This window comes from Hyla sarda, chromosome 6 (assembly GCF_029499605.1).
Source record: "Hyla sarda isolate aHylSar1 chromosome 6, aHylSar1.hap1, whole genome shotgun sequence".
Classification (NCBI taxonomy): domain Eukaryota; kingdom Metazoa; phylum Chordata; class Amphibia; order Anura; family Hylidae; genus Hyla; species Hyla sarda.
In genome coordinates, this window is record NC_079194.1 from 207,856,627 (window position 1) to 207,871,737 (window position 15,111).

Below are 15,111 nucleotides of genomic sequence, written 5' to 3' on the forward strand. Positions count from 1 at the left end.
CTACCGCCGCAGCAAGACCATCCCGCTTTGCGGCGGGCTCTGGTGAAAACCTGTAGTGTCTTAGAACCGGTCCACTAGCACGGTCCACGCCAATCCCTCTCTGGCACAGAGGATCCACCTCCTGCCAGCCGGCATCGTGACAGTAGATCCGGCCATGGATCCCGCTGAAGTTCCTCTGCCAGGGGTCGCTGACCTCCCTACGCTGGTCGCCCAGCAAGCTCGTCAGATCGCCCAGCAGTCGCAACAGATAGCGCAACAAGATCACCAGCTGTCGTACTTGACTACCATGACACAGCAACTCCAGTCACAACTACAGCAAGTACAGTCGCAGCTACAGCAGCAACAATCATCTCCTCCGCCAGCTCCTGCACCCCTTCCGCGGCGAGTGGCCGCTCCTAGCCTCCGCTTATCCTTGCCGGATAAATTTGATGGGGACTCTAAGTTTTGCCGTGGCTTTCTTTCGCAATGTTCCTTGCACTTAGAGATGATGTCGGATCAGTTTCCTACTGAAAGGTCTAAGGTGGCTTTCGTAGTCAGCCTTCTGTCTGGAAAAGCCCTCTCATGGGCCACACCGCTCTGGGACCGCGATGACCCCGTCACTGCCTCTGTACACTCCTTCTTCTCGGAAATTCGAAGTGTCTTTGAGGAACCTGCCCGAGCCTCTTCTGCTGAGACTGCCCTGCTGAACCTGGTCCAGGGTAATTCCTCCGTTGGCGAGTACGCCATACAATTCCGTACTCTTGCTTCTGAACTTTCCTGGAATAATGAGGCTCTCTGCGCGACCTTTAAAAAAGGCCTATCCAGCAACATTAAAGATGTTCTGGCCGCACGAGAGACTCCTGCTAGCCTGCATGAACTCATTCATCTAGCCACTCGCATTGACATGCGTTTTTCTGAGAGGCATCAAGAGCTCCGCCAGGAAAAAGACTTAGATCTCTGGCCACCTCTCCCACAGTCTCCACTGCAATCTGCGCCTAGGCCTCCCGCCGAGGAGGCCATGCAAGTGGATCGGTCTCGCCTGACCCTGGAAGAGAGGAATCGCCGTAAGGAAGAGAATCTTTGTTTGTACTGTGCCAGTACTGAACATTTTCTGGTGGATTGCCCAATCCGTCCTCCACGTCTGGGAAACGCACGCTCGCACTCAGCTCTCGTGGGTGTGGCGTCTCTTGATGCCAAGTCGGCTTCTCCACGTCTCACGGTACCTGTTCGGATTTCCACTTCAGCCAGCTCTCCCCTCTCAGCCGTGGCCTGCCTGGACTCTGGAGCTTCTGGGAATTTTATTCGGGACTCCTTTGTGAATAAATTCCGTATTCCGGTGACCCGTCTTGTCAAGCCACTCCACATTTCCGCGGTCAACGGAGCCAGGTTGGACTGTACCATACGTTTCCGCACGGAGCCCCTTCTTATGAGCATCGGATCTCACCACGAGAGGATTGAACTTTTGGTCCTCCCCAATTGCACCTCGGAAATTCTCCTTGGACTTCCCTGGCTTCAACTTCATTCCCCAACCCTGGATTGGTCCACTGGGGAGATCAAGAGTTGGGGGTCCTCTTGTTCCAAGAACTGTCTAAAACCGGTTCCCAGTAACCCTTGCCGTAACTCTGTGGTTCCTCCTGTATCTGGTCCCCCTAAGGTCATTAAGGACTCTGCCTGCCACAGGAAATGCCCCTCCCCCCCTCCCAGTTCCATCAGGCAAGCTTCTGTGTCCCCTCATGGCCCTCGTCCTGGTGTCACACTGCCCCGTGCCAGGTCCCGCCCTCTGCCCTCTCTCCCCATTCCTACTCCTGCGGTTCTGCCTGCCGTTGAGGAATCCCTCCATCCTTTCCCGGTGTCCTCATCCCAGGGGAGGCAGTTACCCGATAAAGAGAAGGGGAGACCTAAGGGGGGGGGTACTGTTACGCCTAGCGCTCCGGGTCCCCGCTCCTCCCCGGAGCGCTCACGGCGTCTCTTTCCCTGCAGCTCCCCGGTCAGTCCCGCTGACCGGGAGCGCTGCTCTCTCATGGCCGTTGGGGATGCGATTCGCACAGCGGGACGCGCCCGCTCGCGAATCGCATCCCAGGTCACTTACCCGTTCCCGTCTCCTGCGGTCATGTGCTGGCGCGCGCGGCTCCGCTCTCTAGGGCGCGCGCGCGCCAGCTCCCTGAGACTTAAAGGGCCAGTGCACCAATGATTGGTGCCTGGCCCAATTAGCTTAATTGGTTCCCACCTGTTCCCTGCTTATATCTAGTCTCCTCCCTTGCACTCCCTTGCCGGATCTTGTTGCCTTGAGCCTAGTGAAAGCGTTTTGTGTGTTTATACCCTGTGTACCAGACCTTCTGTTATCTCCCCTGACTACGAACCTTGCCGCCTGCCCCCGACCTTCTGCTACGTCCGACTTTGCTTCTGCCTACTCCCTTGTACCTCGCCTATCTTCAGCAGCCAGAGAGGTGAGCCGTTGCTAGTGGATACGACCTGGTCACTACCGCCGCAGCAAGACCATCCCGCTTTGCGGCGGGCTCTGGTGAAAACCTGTAGTGTCTTAGAACCGGTCCACTAGCACGGTCCACGCCAATCCCTCTCTGGCACAGAGGATCCACCTCCTGCCAGCCGGCATCGTGACAGTAGTTTTAGCCACCCTCATCCCGACGATTCAGCTACCGCTGACTTTATCAAGGAAGCGAGGCTAATGGCTCAGAGACAGGGACCCCTGGTTTATGTTAGTTCCGTTTGGGACATTTAGCTGACATCAAATCTTAGCGCATCACTGTGCACCAATCATAGCTCTGCTCGTCACTAACGCATCCTGTCCATATCACACCACATGACTTCCCATCATCTAATGTATAGGCCCATATATTGTATGTGCCCAAACTTAGAAAAAAAGCATTGTTAGTGTGCCTGTGTGGTTCGTGTACTCCGATCAATTTCCTCATCACTATCTCGGACTTGTAGGCTGGGAGAGTCCTGTGAGTACCCGATCTTACCTGTCACGAATACCTTGCGCCTGTGCCGTGCGCTCATTTCTTGTATGCTGCCACTTACTTACTAGTGTAGCTTGGACAGTATAGATACTCTTCCCATTAAAGATATTAGGAACTGTACATACAATAACACCTTATTACTTGATGTAAATACTTTATGTACTGCTCCAATTATAGAAATCAGTTTGTACTATCTTGATCAATAGTGCCAAGGATTAGTTTGTTCAGATGCATGTACTTTTATATCTCTTCTGATGTAATTTAGACATATCTCAGGGTTCTCAGACCCTCCAATAAATAAGTAATGGCAATTATGCATACATAAATGTATGTGGCTAAATATATCCACCCATACATAGAGGTCAAGTCACTTATATTCATAATCATACATGTATACACTCAGTATGATATTAGTTACTGGTATTGGTGTAAACAAATGAATCTTATGAATCAATATATAATGCGGTCATAAAATGTTTCCCATAAATAATAATTTTATAAAATTGACTACCCATGTGATAACCAATACATGCCAATTATACTCTAAGCCCATAAGAGTAATGGCTCTCATGTTTGTACCCATTGCTGTAATCTGAACAAACACATTAACACTGAGCAGTTGTAACGCCGAGCGCACCGGGATGGATGCGGGACCCGGAGCGCTCACGGCGTGTGTCCGCCTGCAGCGCCCCGGTCAGTCCCTCTGAATGGGAGTGCTGCTACAGGCCGCCGGCGGGGATGCGATCTGTGTGGCGGCACAAGTCCGCTCCCGAGCCGCACTTACCTCCCTCTGTCTTCTGTGTCCTCCCGGCGCCCACGGCCCCGCTCTCTAGGGCGCGTGCGCCGGCTCTCTTAACCTCTTAAGGACCCAGGACGTATGGGTACATCCTGGGTCCCGGTCCAGCAATATAACGCGGGGTGATACGGTGACCCCGCATCATATCGCGGCGGGCCCGGCGTCATAGTGAAGCCAGGACCCGCCTCTAATAGCACGCAGCACTGATCACGGTGCCGCGTGCTATTAACCCTTTAGCCGCGCGCTCAAAGCTGAGCCGCTCGGCTAAAAACGAAAGTAAAAGTGCCCAGCTAGCTCAAGGAGCTGTTCGGGATCGCCGCAGTATAATCGCGGCATCCCGAACAGCTGTAGCACAGGAGGAGGTCTTCTTACCTTCTCCTTCGCTGTCCGATCGCCGAATGAATGCTTCAAGCCTGAGATCAAGGCTTGAGCATTCAATCGCCGAAAACACTGATTGATCCATTCCTATGGAGATGGATCAATCAGTGTAAAAGATCAGTTAATGCAATGTTATAGCCCCCTATAGGAGCTATAATATTGCATAAGAAAAGTGTAAAAAAATCATTAATCCTTTCAATTATCATTTCCCCTAATAAAAGTTTGAATCACCCAGCATTTCCAAGAATAAAAAAAACACAGTGTAAATAAAAATAAACATATGTGGTATCGCCGCGTGCGGAAATGTCCGAATTATAAAAATTTACCGCTTTTTAAACCGCACGTTCAATGACGTACTCGCAAAAAAATTCCAAAGTCCAAAATAGCACATTTTTGATCACTTTTTATACCACAAAAAAGTGAATAAAAAATGCTAAAAAAAAGTCTGATCAGAACAAAAATGGTACCGCTAAAAACTTCAGATCACGGCGCAAAGAATAAGCCCTCATAGCACCCTGAATACAGAAAAATAAAAAAGTAATAGGGGTCAGATGATGACCATTTTAAATGTATAAATTTTCCTGTATGTATTCATGATTTTTTTCTGAAGTGATACAAAATCAAACTTATACAAGTAGGGTATCATTTTAACCGTATGGACCTACAGAATAAAGATAAAGTATCAGTTTTGCCGAAAAATGTAGTGCGTAAAAACGGAAGCCCCCAAACCTTACAAAATAGTGTTTTTTCATCAATTTTGTCGCACATTGATTTTTTTTCCCATTTCACCGTAGATTTTTGGGTAAAATGACTAATGTCATTACAAAGTAGAATTAGTGATGCAAAAAATAAGCCATCATATAGAATTTTAGGTGAAAATTTTAAAGAGTTATAATTTTTTTAAGTTAAGGAGGAAAAATTGAAAATGAAAAAATGGAAAAAGCCTGGGTCCTTAAGGGGTTAAATTTAAAGGGCCAGTGCACCATTAAATGGTGCCTGGCCCAATTACTGTATAACGTATAAAACACCACTTCCTCTCCCTGTCCTTTGCCAGATCTTGTTGCCTAGTGCATTGAGAAAGCGTTCCTGAGTGTCCATTGCCTTTGTTCCCAGAACCCTTGCTGTTGCCCCTGACTACGAACCTTGCCACCTGCCCTGACCTTCTGCTACATCTGACCTTGCCTTGCCTTGTCCTTTTGTGCCGCGCCATCTCAGCTGCCAGAGAGGTTGAGTCGCTACCGGGTGGAACGACCTGGGGGTTACCTGCCGCAGCAAGTCCATCCCGCTTTGCAGCGGGCTCTGGTGAATACCAGTAACCCTTAGAATCCGTTCCTCTGATACGGCCCACGCCATCACCTCTCTGGCACAGAAGATCCACCTCCAGTGTCCTCACCATCCGCCAGCCCGGATCCTGACAGTAGATCCGGCCATGGATTCCGCTGAGGTTCCGCTACCAAGCCTTGGAGACCTCACCACCGTTGTGGCTCAACAGTTTCAACAGGTAGCCCAACAAGGACATCAGTTGACCCAACTGACTGCAATGGTTCAGCAACTTCTGCCTCTACAGCAGCAGCCATCTTCTCCGCCAGCTCCTGCACCTCCTCAACTGCAAGCTGCCGCTTCCAGTACCCAAGTCTGTCTTTCTCTTCCTGACAAGTTTGACGGGGACTCTAAGTTGTGGCGTGGCTTCCTGACCCAGTGTTCTCTGCACTTGGAGCTCTCGGCTGACCAATTTCCAACTGAACGGTCAAAGGTGGCATTCGTGGTCAGCTTACTCTCTGGAAAGGCATTGTCTTGGGACACTCCGCTTTGGGACCGCGACGATCCAGTCACCACTTCAGTCCAGACCTTCTTCTCAGAAGTACGCTCTGTCTTTGAGGAACCAGACCGGGTTTCTTCAGCCGAGACGGCTTTGTTGAATCTAGTTTGTGGTGTCCCGGTACCGTATCCTATCCGGTACCTGCGTGTGGGTCCCTCTAGCCAGAGTCCCAAGGATGTCGGGGTCCCCATTGTCTGGTTCACCCCTGGTCACCTCTCATCCAGATAGTTATTGCACTACTAGCTTACTTAGGAAGAATGTAAATATTATATCAATGCCTATAAATAGTTAATTACCTGTCTATAGTGTAGCAGGATCTGCGGGTCACGTGATTAGGTGAACTCTATGGTATTTCTGCTTGAGGACCTTTGGAGGTCCTTGTGACGTAGTCAATCCCATCACACTGTGTAACAGTGAATGACAGATGTTCGGACCAATTAGATTTGCCCCGCCCCTGCCCATATAAGGGAGCGGCGGCCATTGTTCGCTCTCTTGTTCCCGGGCTGTCAAACGAGCAGGATCTGCGAAAGCTGTCTATCGCAGTGAGTTAGGCCTGAGCCTTGCGGCAACGGCTGATATATCTAGGATCGCGAGTGTATCAATCTCTAAGCACTCTGCAGAATCACCGGTCCTTATCTATCCCCTAAATCCGGACAGATCTGCAATAATTACCCTAAATTCAGAGACTTTAATTTCATTCAAGGTCTGCAACAATTGTCAGTCATTGAGATATATAGAGACTGTTTGCCTGAGACTGTCATTGTTCATTGGATGTACCGCAAGCATCTAAGTAAAGTTCTTCAAGTTAAAGTTCAACTACTTTGTGGATCTTCAGTCATTTTATTACATGCACCTATCGTTACTGGGAAGGGCGGCGATAGGCCGGAGAATTACCTCAGCATACTAGCCCTCAGCCTGGCGTCACGAACTAAAGGGTTAACATTAACCCCTCATTTACCGAATCAATACCCTCACTACCAACACCCCCAAGGGCTACCACAAAGCCTTTATGGCATCACGAACAGAATACGGGTGTGTGCCTACTACAGTCGCCATTAGTGAAAGTGTACTCCCCCCCAGAAAAAGAACTTTATTTATGTACTGTGACTTATACTCCGGAGCAAGGGGTTGCGCACACGGTGCTGTGTGGAGGAAGTGCGCATGTAAAGTAAGGGAGGAGGCGAACAGTACAGCGGAGCTGCAAGTTAGCGTGGGACATCCCTGCACACGTGATCCAGATACCCCGCCCACCGAAGCCCTCGGAGCCGCGGCGGCCATTTTATTGGAGTCTAGTGCCAGAAACCAACAAAGAGAGACAGTTCAGCGCGGGAAAAGGTGCAGAGTGTGACAACGGGCTGGAAGCTGTGAGGAGCCGGAACAGTATGGGACGCTGAGACGTCAGATTACCGAATTGAAGTCCTACATAGAGGCGCTTCAGCTACCGATCAACGCCCTCAAATTTCAATTGAATTTCAAATCTACGCTCTCAAGTTCCAGATTAGAGGACAACTGCGTATTTCTTTGGGACCTAGGAATTCAAGATCTATTTAAAGGGCCAGCATACCAAATACAGAGATGTCAGAGCCTGCAGCCCACAGTCCCCATCTGAACAGCAAGGGGGCGAAGCTCCAGTGGCCCCACCAATGGGGTCTCCACCCCAAGCCAGAAGGGTGTTGCCGCCTTCACCAACACTTTCGACCTCACAAGGACGTGCTCTGCCTGTGGTTCCAGCAAGACCTCCAGCACAGGCGGAGCAGGACCCAGCAAGTCCACCTTCAGTCTCTCCCTATGTGTTGGGAGCCTCTGTTGCTGCACCTGTCTTCTTGGGGAATCCTGTGCTCCCCACCTACAATGGTGACCCTTTTACATTAAGAGACTTTAAAGAAAAATTATACAGCCTTTGATTTTATGCACTTCCCCCTCATCAACAGGTACAGCTGCTTCTGAGAAAGCTCCAGGGACCCGCCTTGGAAGAACCTCGCACCTGGCCAGCGGCTGATAAAGCTACAGTGGGACAGATTTTTGAAGGACTATCTCAAGTGTTTGAATCTCATTCTCCCTCGGAGGTACGCCTCCGACTCTATGAACGGCGCCAGAAGCCAGGTGAGACTCTCCGAGCATATGCAGTGGCTTTGCAGAGCGCATTAGAGGCGGTACAGAAGTTGGACGGCATCATGCCCGATCAGGGCAATCGAGTACTGATGGACCGCTTTATAGAAGGGGCACTGAACAAATTGGACAAGGCCCAACTTAGGATGCTGGCCCTGCAAAATCCCGACATGGCTTTCCCTGCTTTTAAGAGACTCGCGGTTAAAGTAATAGAGTCGGGACCTCAGACAGAAGAGACTAGTGTCCTCGCTACCGAATCTCCGGGGCCCGCGCCCCAGCCGCCTGTCCCTTCTCAATCTGCCCCGCCAACACCTTCTTCTAGCCCTTGAACAGCTAACTTACAAGACATTAAACAGGACATTGAACAGTTAGCCAAGGCCTTTAAAGAAATGGCTGTACGGCCAAATCCTTCTAGATCTGCAACACCACCACCTAAGAAGGTACCACCTGGTACCCCTCCTGTGAGACCACCTGGGAGTCAAAGACCCGTCTGTAGCTATTGTAACAAGAATGGACACTGGAAGAGCCAATGCTGGGCTTTAAACGGGTGTCCCCTGGGGTCGAGGACCGCACCCCAGGAGTAGAGGCTGAAGGTCCAGAATCAATCAGCGACAAGAAGGGACTGTCTATGTATGTAGCTTCTTGTCCTTATGTACAGGTGATGATTGAAGGTATCTGGTTACAAGCTCTGATAGATATGGGGTCTCAGGTATCCACCATTCTGCAGGGGGTTTTCTATAAGTACTGAAGCCCAGAAAGGTTGTGTGACCCTCAGGAAGCGGAGTTTAGAGTAATTGCAGGGAACGGGAAACCAGTACCCAGGCATGGTTACTGGGAGCCCACGGTGCAGGTGGGAAAACATGTGTTAGGAAGGCAGGGTGTGATTGTCTCCAATGTTAGGGATGAGGGGGCAGCTGATTTCATTTTAGGCATGAATATTATGAGGCACTATTTTGATAATATTGTCTGTGCACTGCATGCATCTCTCCTTCACCTGTCACCCACAGGCCGGCGAGCTGCCCAACACCACCTCAAAATCCTCCAAGCAGAACAGAAGTTCGTGAATCATTAAGGAGAAATCTGTTGAGTAAGGATTCAAGATATCCGAGCCGTTAGTCTACAGCCACAGATGGCGACAGTCATTTGGTGCCGTGCCCGACCCGGGGTGAAAAATCAAGATTACCAAACGCTCTTAGAACCCCTTCTACTGAAAGATTGTCCCTTGGTGCAAGCCGCTAGAAGCCTGGTAACCGTACGTAATGGGAAGGTTCCAGTGAGACTTATTAACCTCTCTCAAGTTGCGGTCCAACTACCCAAGTATACCCCAGTGGCTACTCTACACCATTTAGACGTCAGAGACGTGGTCTCAAAGTCCCAAGTGGTTCAACGAGGACCTGACCAGAATCCTGCGGAACCTTGGTGGAGCCAACTACAGATAGGAGGTGAAGATACCCTCAAGGAACAGGTGGAAGGAGTCATCCAGGTGGCTAAGAAATATCAAGAAGCTTTCAGCAAGTTCTCCACAGACTTTGGCAGGACCACCATGATCAAACATAGGATTCTCACTGGAGACAATCCACCCAAAGAGAGACATCGCCCTGTGGCTCCTGGGATGTATCAGACCATAAAGAAAATGCTCATGGAGATGAAAGAGGCCGATGTCATCCAGGAAAGCCAGAGTCCTTGGGCTGCACCTTTGGTCCTGGTGAAGAAAAAAGATGGAACTATCCGCTTTTGTGTGGATTACCGGAAGTTGAACAACATAACTCATAAGGATGCCTATCCTCTCCCTCGCATCGAAGAATCCTTGACTGCGTTGGGGTCGGCCGCCTACTTTTCCACACTGGATCTGACGAGCGGCTACTGGCAGTTGCCAATGGCAGAAGAGGATAGAGAGAAGACCGCATTTGTGACCCCTTTGGGTCTCTTCCAGTTCAAAAGTATGCCCTTTGGACTGTGCAATGCACCAGCTACTTTCCAACGCCTAATGGAGCGATGCTTGGGGCATCTTAACTTCCAGAGTGTTCTGTTGTATTTAGATGACGTCATCATCTATTCTCGGACATGTCAGGAACACCTGGATCACCTGAAAGAAGTTTTCAAAGTCCTTATCCAACATGGACTCAAGGTTAAACCTTCCAAATGTCACTTGCTAAAGCCACAAGTGCACTATCTGGGACATGTCGTCAGTGCTCAAGGACTCCAGCCTGATCCAGACAAAGTGATTGCTGTGAAAGAGTGGCCTATACCCAGGACGGTGCGAGATGTCCGAAGTTTCCTGGGGTTTGCTGGATATTACCGGCGCTTCATCCCCCATTTCGCTCAAATTGCTGAACCCTTGACCGGATTACTGAGAGGGACTGCCCAGGATAATTATAATGGGAGGCTTCATATACAGTGGGCAGAAGAACAAGAAGATGCCTTTCAAGGCCTGAAGTACCTCCTCACGGAACCCCCCATTTTGGCATATCCTGACTACAGCCTGCCATTCCGTTTATACACAGACGCTAGCTTTGAAGGTCTGGGGGCGGTCTTATCTCAAGTGCAAGATGGCAAAGAGAGGGTGATTGCCTATGCCAGCCGCCATCTTCGAGGTGCTGAGATGAATGATGCCAACTATAGCTCCTTCAAGCTGGAGCTCCTGGCCCTGGTCTGGGCCATTACTGAGAAGTTTAAAGACTATCTGACTGCCACTTCCTTCACGGTCTACACTGATAACAACCCCTTGACCCATTTGAACACTGCTAAGTTGGGAGCTCTTACAGCGTTGGGCCTCTCAGTTGGCCAACTATGATTTCAACATTAAGTATTGCAGCGAGAAAACCAATGTTAATGCGGATGTACCTTCTCACATGGCCCCGGGAGAAGCACCCCCTGCTGAAGATGTGTGGGAAGATGTGGAAATGCCTCCCTTCTACAGAAGGTTCGTGAGCCAGAATGCTCTAACTGCTCAGGTGGGTGATGGACCTGAATCTCCCAAAGTCCCTGAAGATCTGTCCACCTGGAAGACAATTCAGGATGAAAGCCGGGTTATCGGGGACCTCCTAGACTATTGCCTCCACAAGAAAGTGCCCACTCAGGTGGGCAAGGCCCACGGGGACTTCGAAATGAAGCGGTTGTGGTGGCAGAGGAATTGCCTGTTCCTGCACAAGGGGCTGATTTACCTAAATTCCCTGGACCCAGTTTCCGGAGACCACATACATCAGATTGTGGTTCCCAGAAGAGATGCAGCCATGGTCCTGAATGCCTATCATGATCAATCCGGATACTTCGGGGTCCATAAGACAGAGATCACCGTCAGAAGGTGATTTTACTGGATTGGGATGCGGGGAGACATTGAGAAATGGTGTGCCGAGTGCTCCGTGTGCAACGTGATAAAGAACCCCTGGAGGGACGCAAGAGCCCCGTTGCATCCCATCTGTACAGAAAGGCTGAATCAAATTGTGGCCTTGGATAATGTGAAGCTGGCCCCCACTCGATCTGGCTATTGTCATGCTCTAACTATGGTGGATCATTATTCCAAGTTGGTGGTCGTGGTCCCTGTCAAGGATCTTACCGCCAAGACTGCTGCTCAGCTCTTCTATCGACATTGGATCCAACCTCTGGGGTGTCCCGAATCGGTCCTCACGGATCGGGGAACCGCCTTTGAAGCCCAGTTGTTCCAGAAACTTTGCCGGTTGCATGATTGCAAGAAGCTCCGGATACCTGACAGACAACATTATGTCACAGTTCCAACAGATCAACCCATCACTCCATTTTTCCTGCCCAGAGGCAGGCCTTGGAGAGCACGAGGAGCAACGCGTGGATTCCTGAGAGACGGGGCACAGGTGAGATTACTCACTCCAGTGTCTCCGGGGATACCAGTAGGGGGCCGACTGAGGTATTTTTCTCGTGCTTGGTCCCGGATCACGTCAGACCCGTGGGTTTTACAAACTGTGTCAGGTTATTGCATAGAATTCCTATGTACACCCGTAGAGGTTCATTGGCCAGTCGCGATTCAATTCGCAGAGCCCGACAGGGACCTGATTTGTACAGAGATGACGGAATTGCAATTAAAGCATGCCATCCAAGAGGTGCCCTGGGATGCTCCGGGTTTCGTGAGCAACTTATTCCTGGTCAAAAAGAAAGATGGAGGGCACAGGCCGGTGATCAATTTACGAGGTCTAAACGAGTTTGTAATGTACCGACATTTCAAGATGGAGGGGATTCACCTCCTCAGAGATCTGTTGTTGTCAGGAAACTGGCTAGCGAAAATAGATCTGATGGATGCATACCTGATGGTTCCAGTTCACCCTTCTTTCCGTCAGTATCTCCAGTTTTGTTGGGAGGACCGCAAGTGGGAGTTCACATGTCTTCCGTTCGGTCTCTCCTTCACCCTGTGGTGCTTCACCAAACTTCTGAGACCGGTCATGGCAATGCTCAGAAGTCGGGGGGTGCGTTTAATCGTCTATCTCGACTATATTTTGATCATGGTGCCGACGTGCGCTTTGGCCAAGGAACACGTACAATGGACAACAACTCTACTATCCGAGTTGGGTTTTTTGATCAACGAGACGAAGTCGGTTGTAACACCGGCGCCGCACATGGAATTTCTGGGCTTTCTAGTGGATACCCAGTTGGCCACTTTGAGTCTGCCGACCAAGAAATTGGCCACTTTACGCAAAGAAATTTGAGGGATTCTGCGCAAACAATTGGTCTCGCTGAAAGTGATTGCACGGGTTGTCGGTCTGCATACAGCCTCCGTTCAGGCAATCTTTCTGGCCCCGTTGCATTACAGGGCGTTACAACGTCTAAAGATCAAGCACTTGCGAGAAGGCTTATCATACTCGGATGAGGTCCCTCTGTCACAGGAGGCCAGGGAGGAACTCCTTTGGTGGCTCCAACACGTCCAGGACTGGAATGGGAAAACCATTTTCAATTCCAAGCCAGATTTAGTGATAGAGTCAGATGCCAGCCTCAACGGGCGGGGTGCCCGTTGCGGGGCGTCGTCCACAGGGGGGAAATGGTCAGACACAGAGTTGCAATTGCACATCAATTGCCTGGAACTCCTTGCGGGTTCTTTTGCCCTACGGAGCTTCGCATCCCACAGGACGAATTGTTGCTTTCTGCTGCGCATGGACAACGTGGCGGCGGTGCAATATATCAATTGTCTGGGAGGGACGAAGTTGAAGGTCCTTGCGGATCTGGCAAAGGAATTCTGGCAGTTCTGTCTACAACGGAACATAATGCTGAGAGCGGAGTATCTTCCGGGGACCTCCAACTCCATTGCGGATTGGAATTCCAGATATCTCAGGGACGCCAGCGACTGGGTGTTGGATCCGTCGGTTTTCCAATCGATACAGTCATTTTGGGGACCACTGAGCGCTGATTTGTTCGCGTCTCGGTTCAATCGTCAATTGGATCGGTTTTTCAGTTGGCGACCAGACCTAGAGGCTGTGGCGACAGATGCATTTCTTCAGCAGTGGCCACAGGACACTCTTTATGCCTTCCCGCCATTTGCAATGATTCCCAGAGTACTCTGGCAGACGGACAACCAGAAGGCAACATTGGTGTTGATCACCCCGTGGTGGCCGACCCAATCAGGGTTTCCCCAGATTCTGGGAATGACCATAGATGTTCCAAGATTGTGTCTGCGTTTTCCCACGTTACTTCGGGACCCGACGGGGAATCCTCATCTGTTGGTGTTACCAGATCAATTACCATTGATGGCGTGGTTGATTTCGGGTCACCGTCACTTGGGGGACATATTTCGCAATCAGCTGCAGACCTCATTAATGAGGCATGGGCACCGGGTACCAGATTGGCTTACCTATCAGCCTGGGGACTTTGGGTACGTTGGTGCTCATGACGGGATCTGGATCCCGTTCGTGCTCCTATAGCGGAAATCATACATTTTTTGTCGGAATCGTTCGATGTGGGTAAGGCCTATCGCACAATCAATGTTTATAGGTCGGCCATCTCTGCATACGATTCACTAGTGGATGGTTTGTTGGTTGGCCAGCATCCTGTTTGTTATATGCCGTCATATGAGAGGCATTAGGTTTAAGAGACTACCTTCATCTCGTTATTAGACTACGTGGGATGTTTCCCTAGTTATTCGTATGTTCGAAATGTGGGATGATAATGATGAGTTATCGTTTAAATTTCTTTCCTTTAAACTGACTATGTTGCTATGTCTCATCTCCATTAAACGCATTTCGGATGCATTTAGAGCATTAGATGTGTCTAGGAGACAATTTACTCCCGACGGGGTTCGCTTTTCCGTGCATGGCAGACTCCGGAGGGATGGTGGTTACACCTTCCCACCGGAAGCCCAGATGGCGCTGCGTGGTATCACAGCACATGGAGGCCAGATTGAGAACACTAGTCAGGTATGTTCATTAATTAAATTAACTATAAATACTCAGATGTTCTTTCACACAGCCACCCCTGAGGAAGTTGCCCCTGTGTGGCAACGGAACGCGTGGGGATTTGGTGACCCCGTCCTCCTTTTCATTCCATCTTTATTTGGCCCTTGATGTCTGGTCTGTGTGGTAATCCAGCATAGTATTAATTTTGCAGTCAGTTAGTGTATGGTTGATTATATTTCTATTGTGATATATATTGCCTATTGATATCATTTCTTTCTGTAATACTGTTTGTATATGATCCACGGACCCGACACAAGGTCGTTTATTGCATTATTGAGGACGGGTGTCAGGTAGGAGAGGGGGTTCATGGCCCCTCCCCTAGTTGTGTGCTGGCCTTAGTTAGCCAGAGATTTTATTGTTTTTAAATATTTTTTTGTGTGCAATTGCATGTCCTAATATATATTTTTTGTACTAATAAACATTGTTGATTAATTATATTGGGTGTGCTGCCGTTTATCAGTGATAGCTTTTTCTGGTTTAGACTTATTGTTGTTTTTTTCACTGGGCAGCACCTCGCTTGTATTAGGTTGAGCCCCTCCTGTCTTTTTGTGTGTCACTTTTTAAGGCGCATTCCAGTAGGAGTGCTATGTCCACCAAGGCTTTCCAATCAGGAGGTTCGCTTTCTGAGATTTTGAAAGC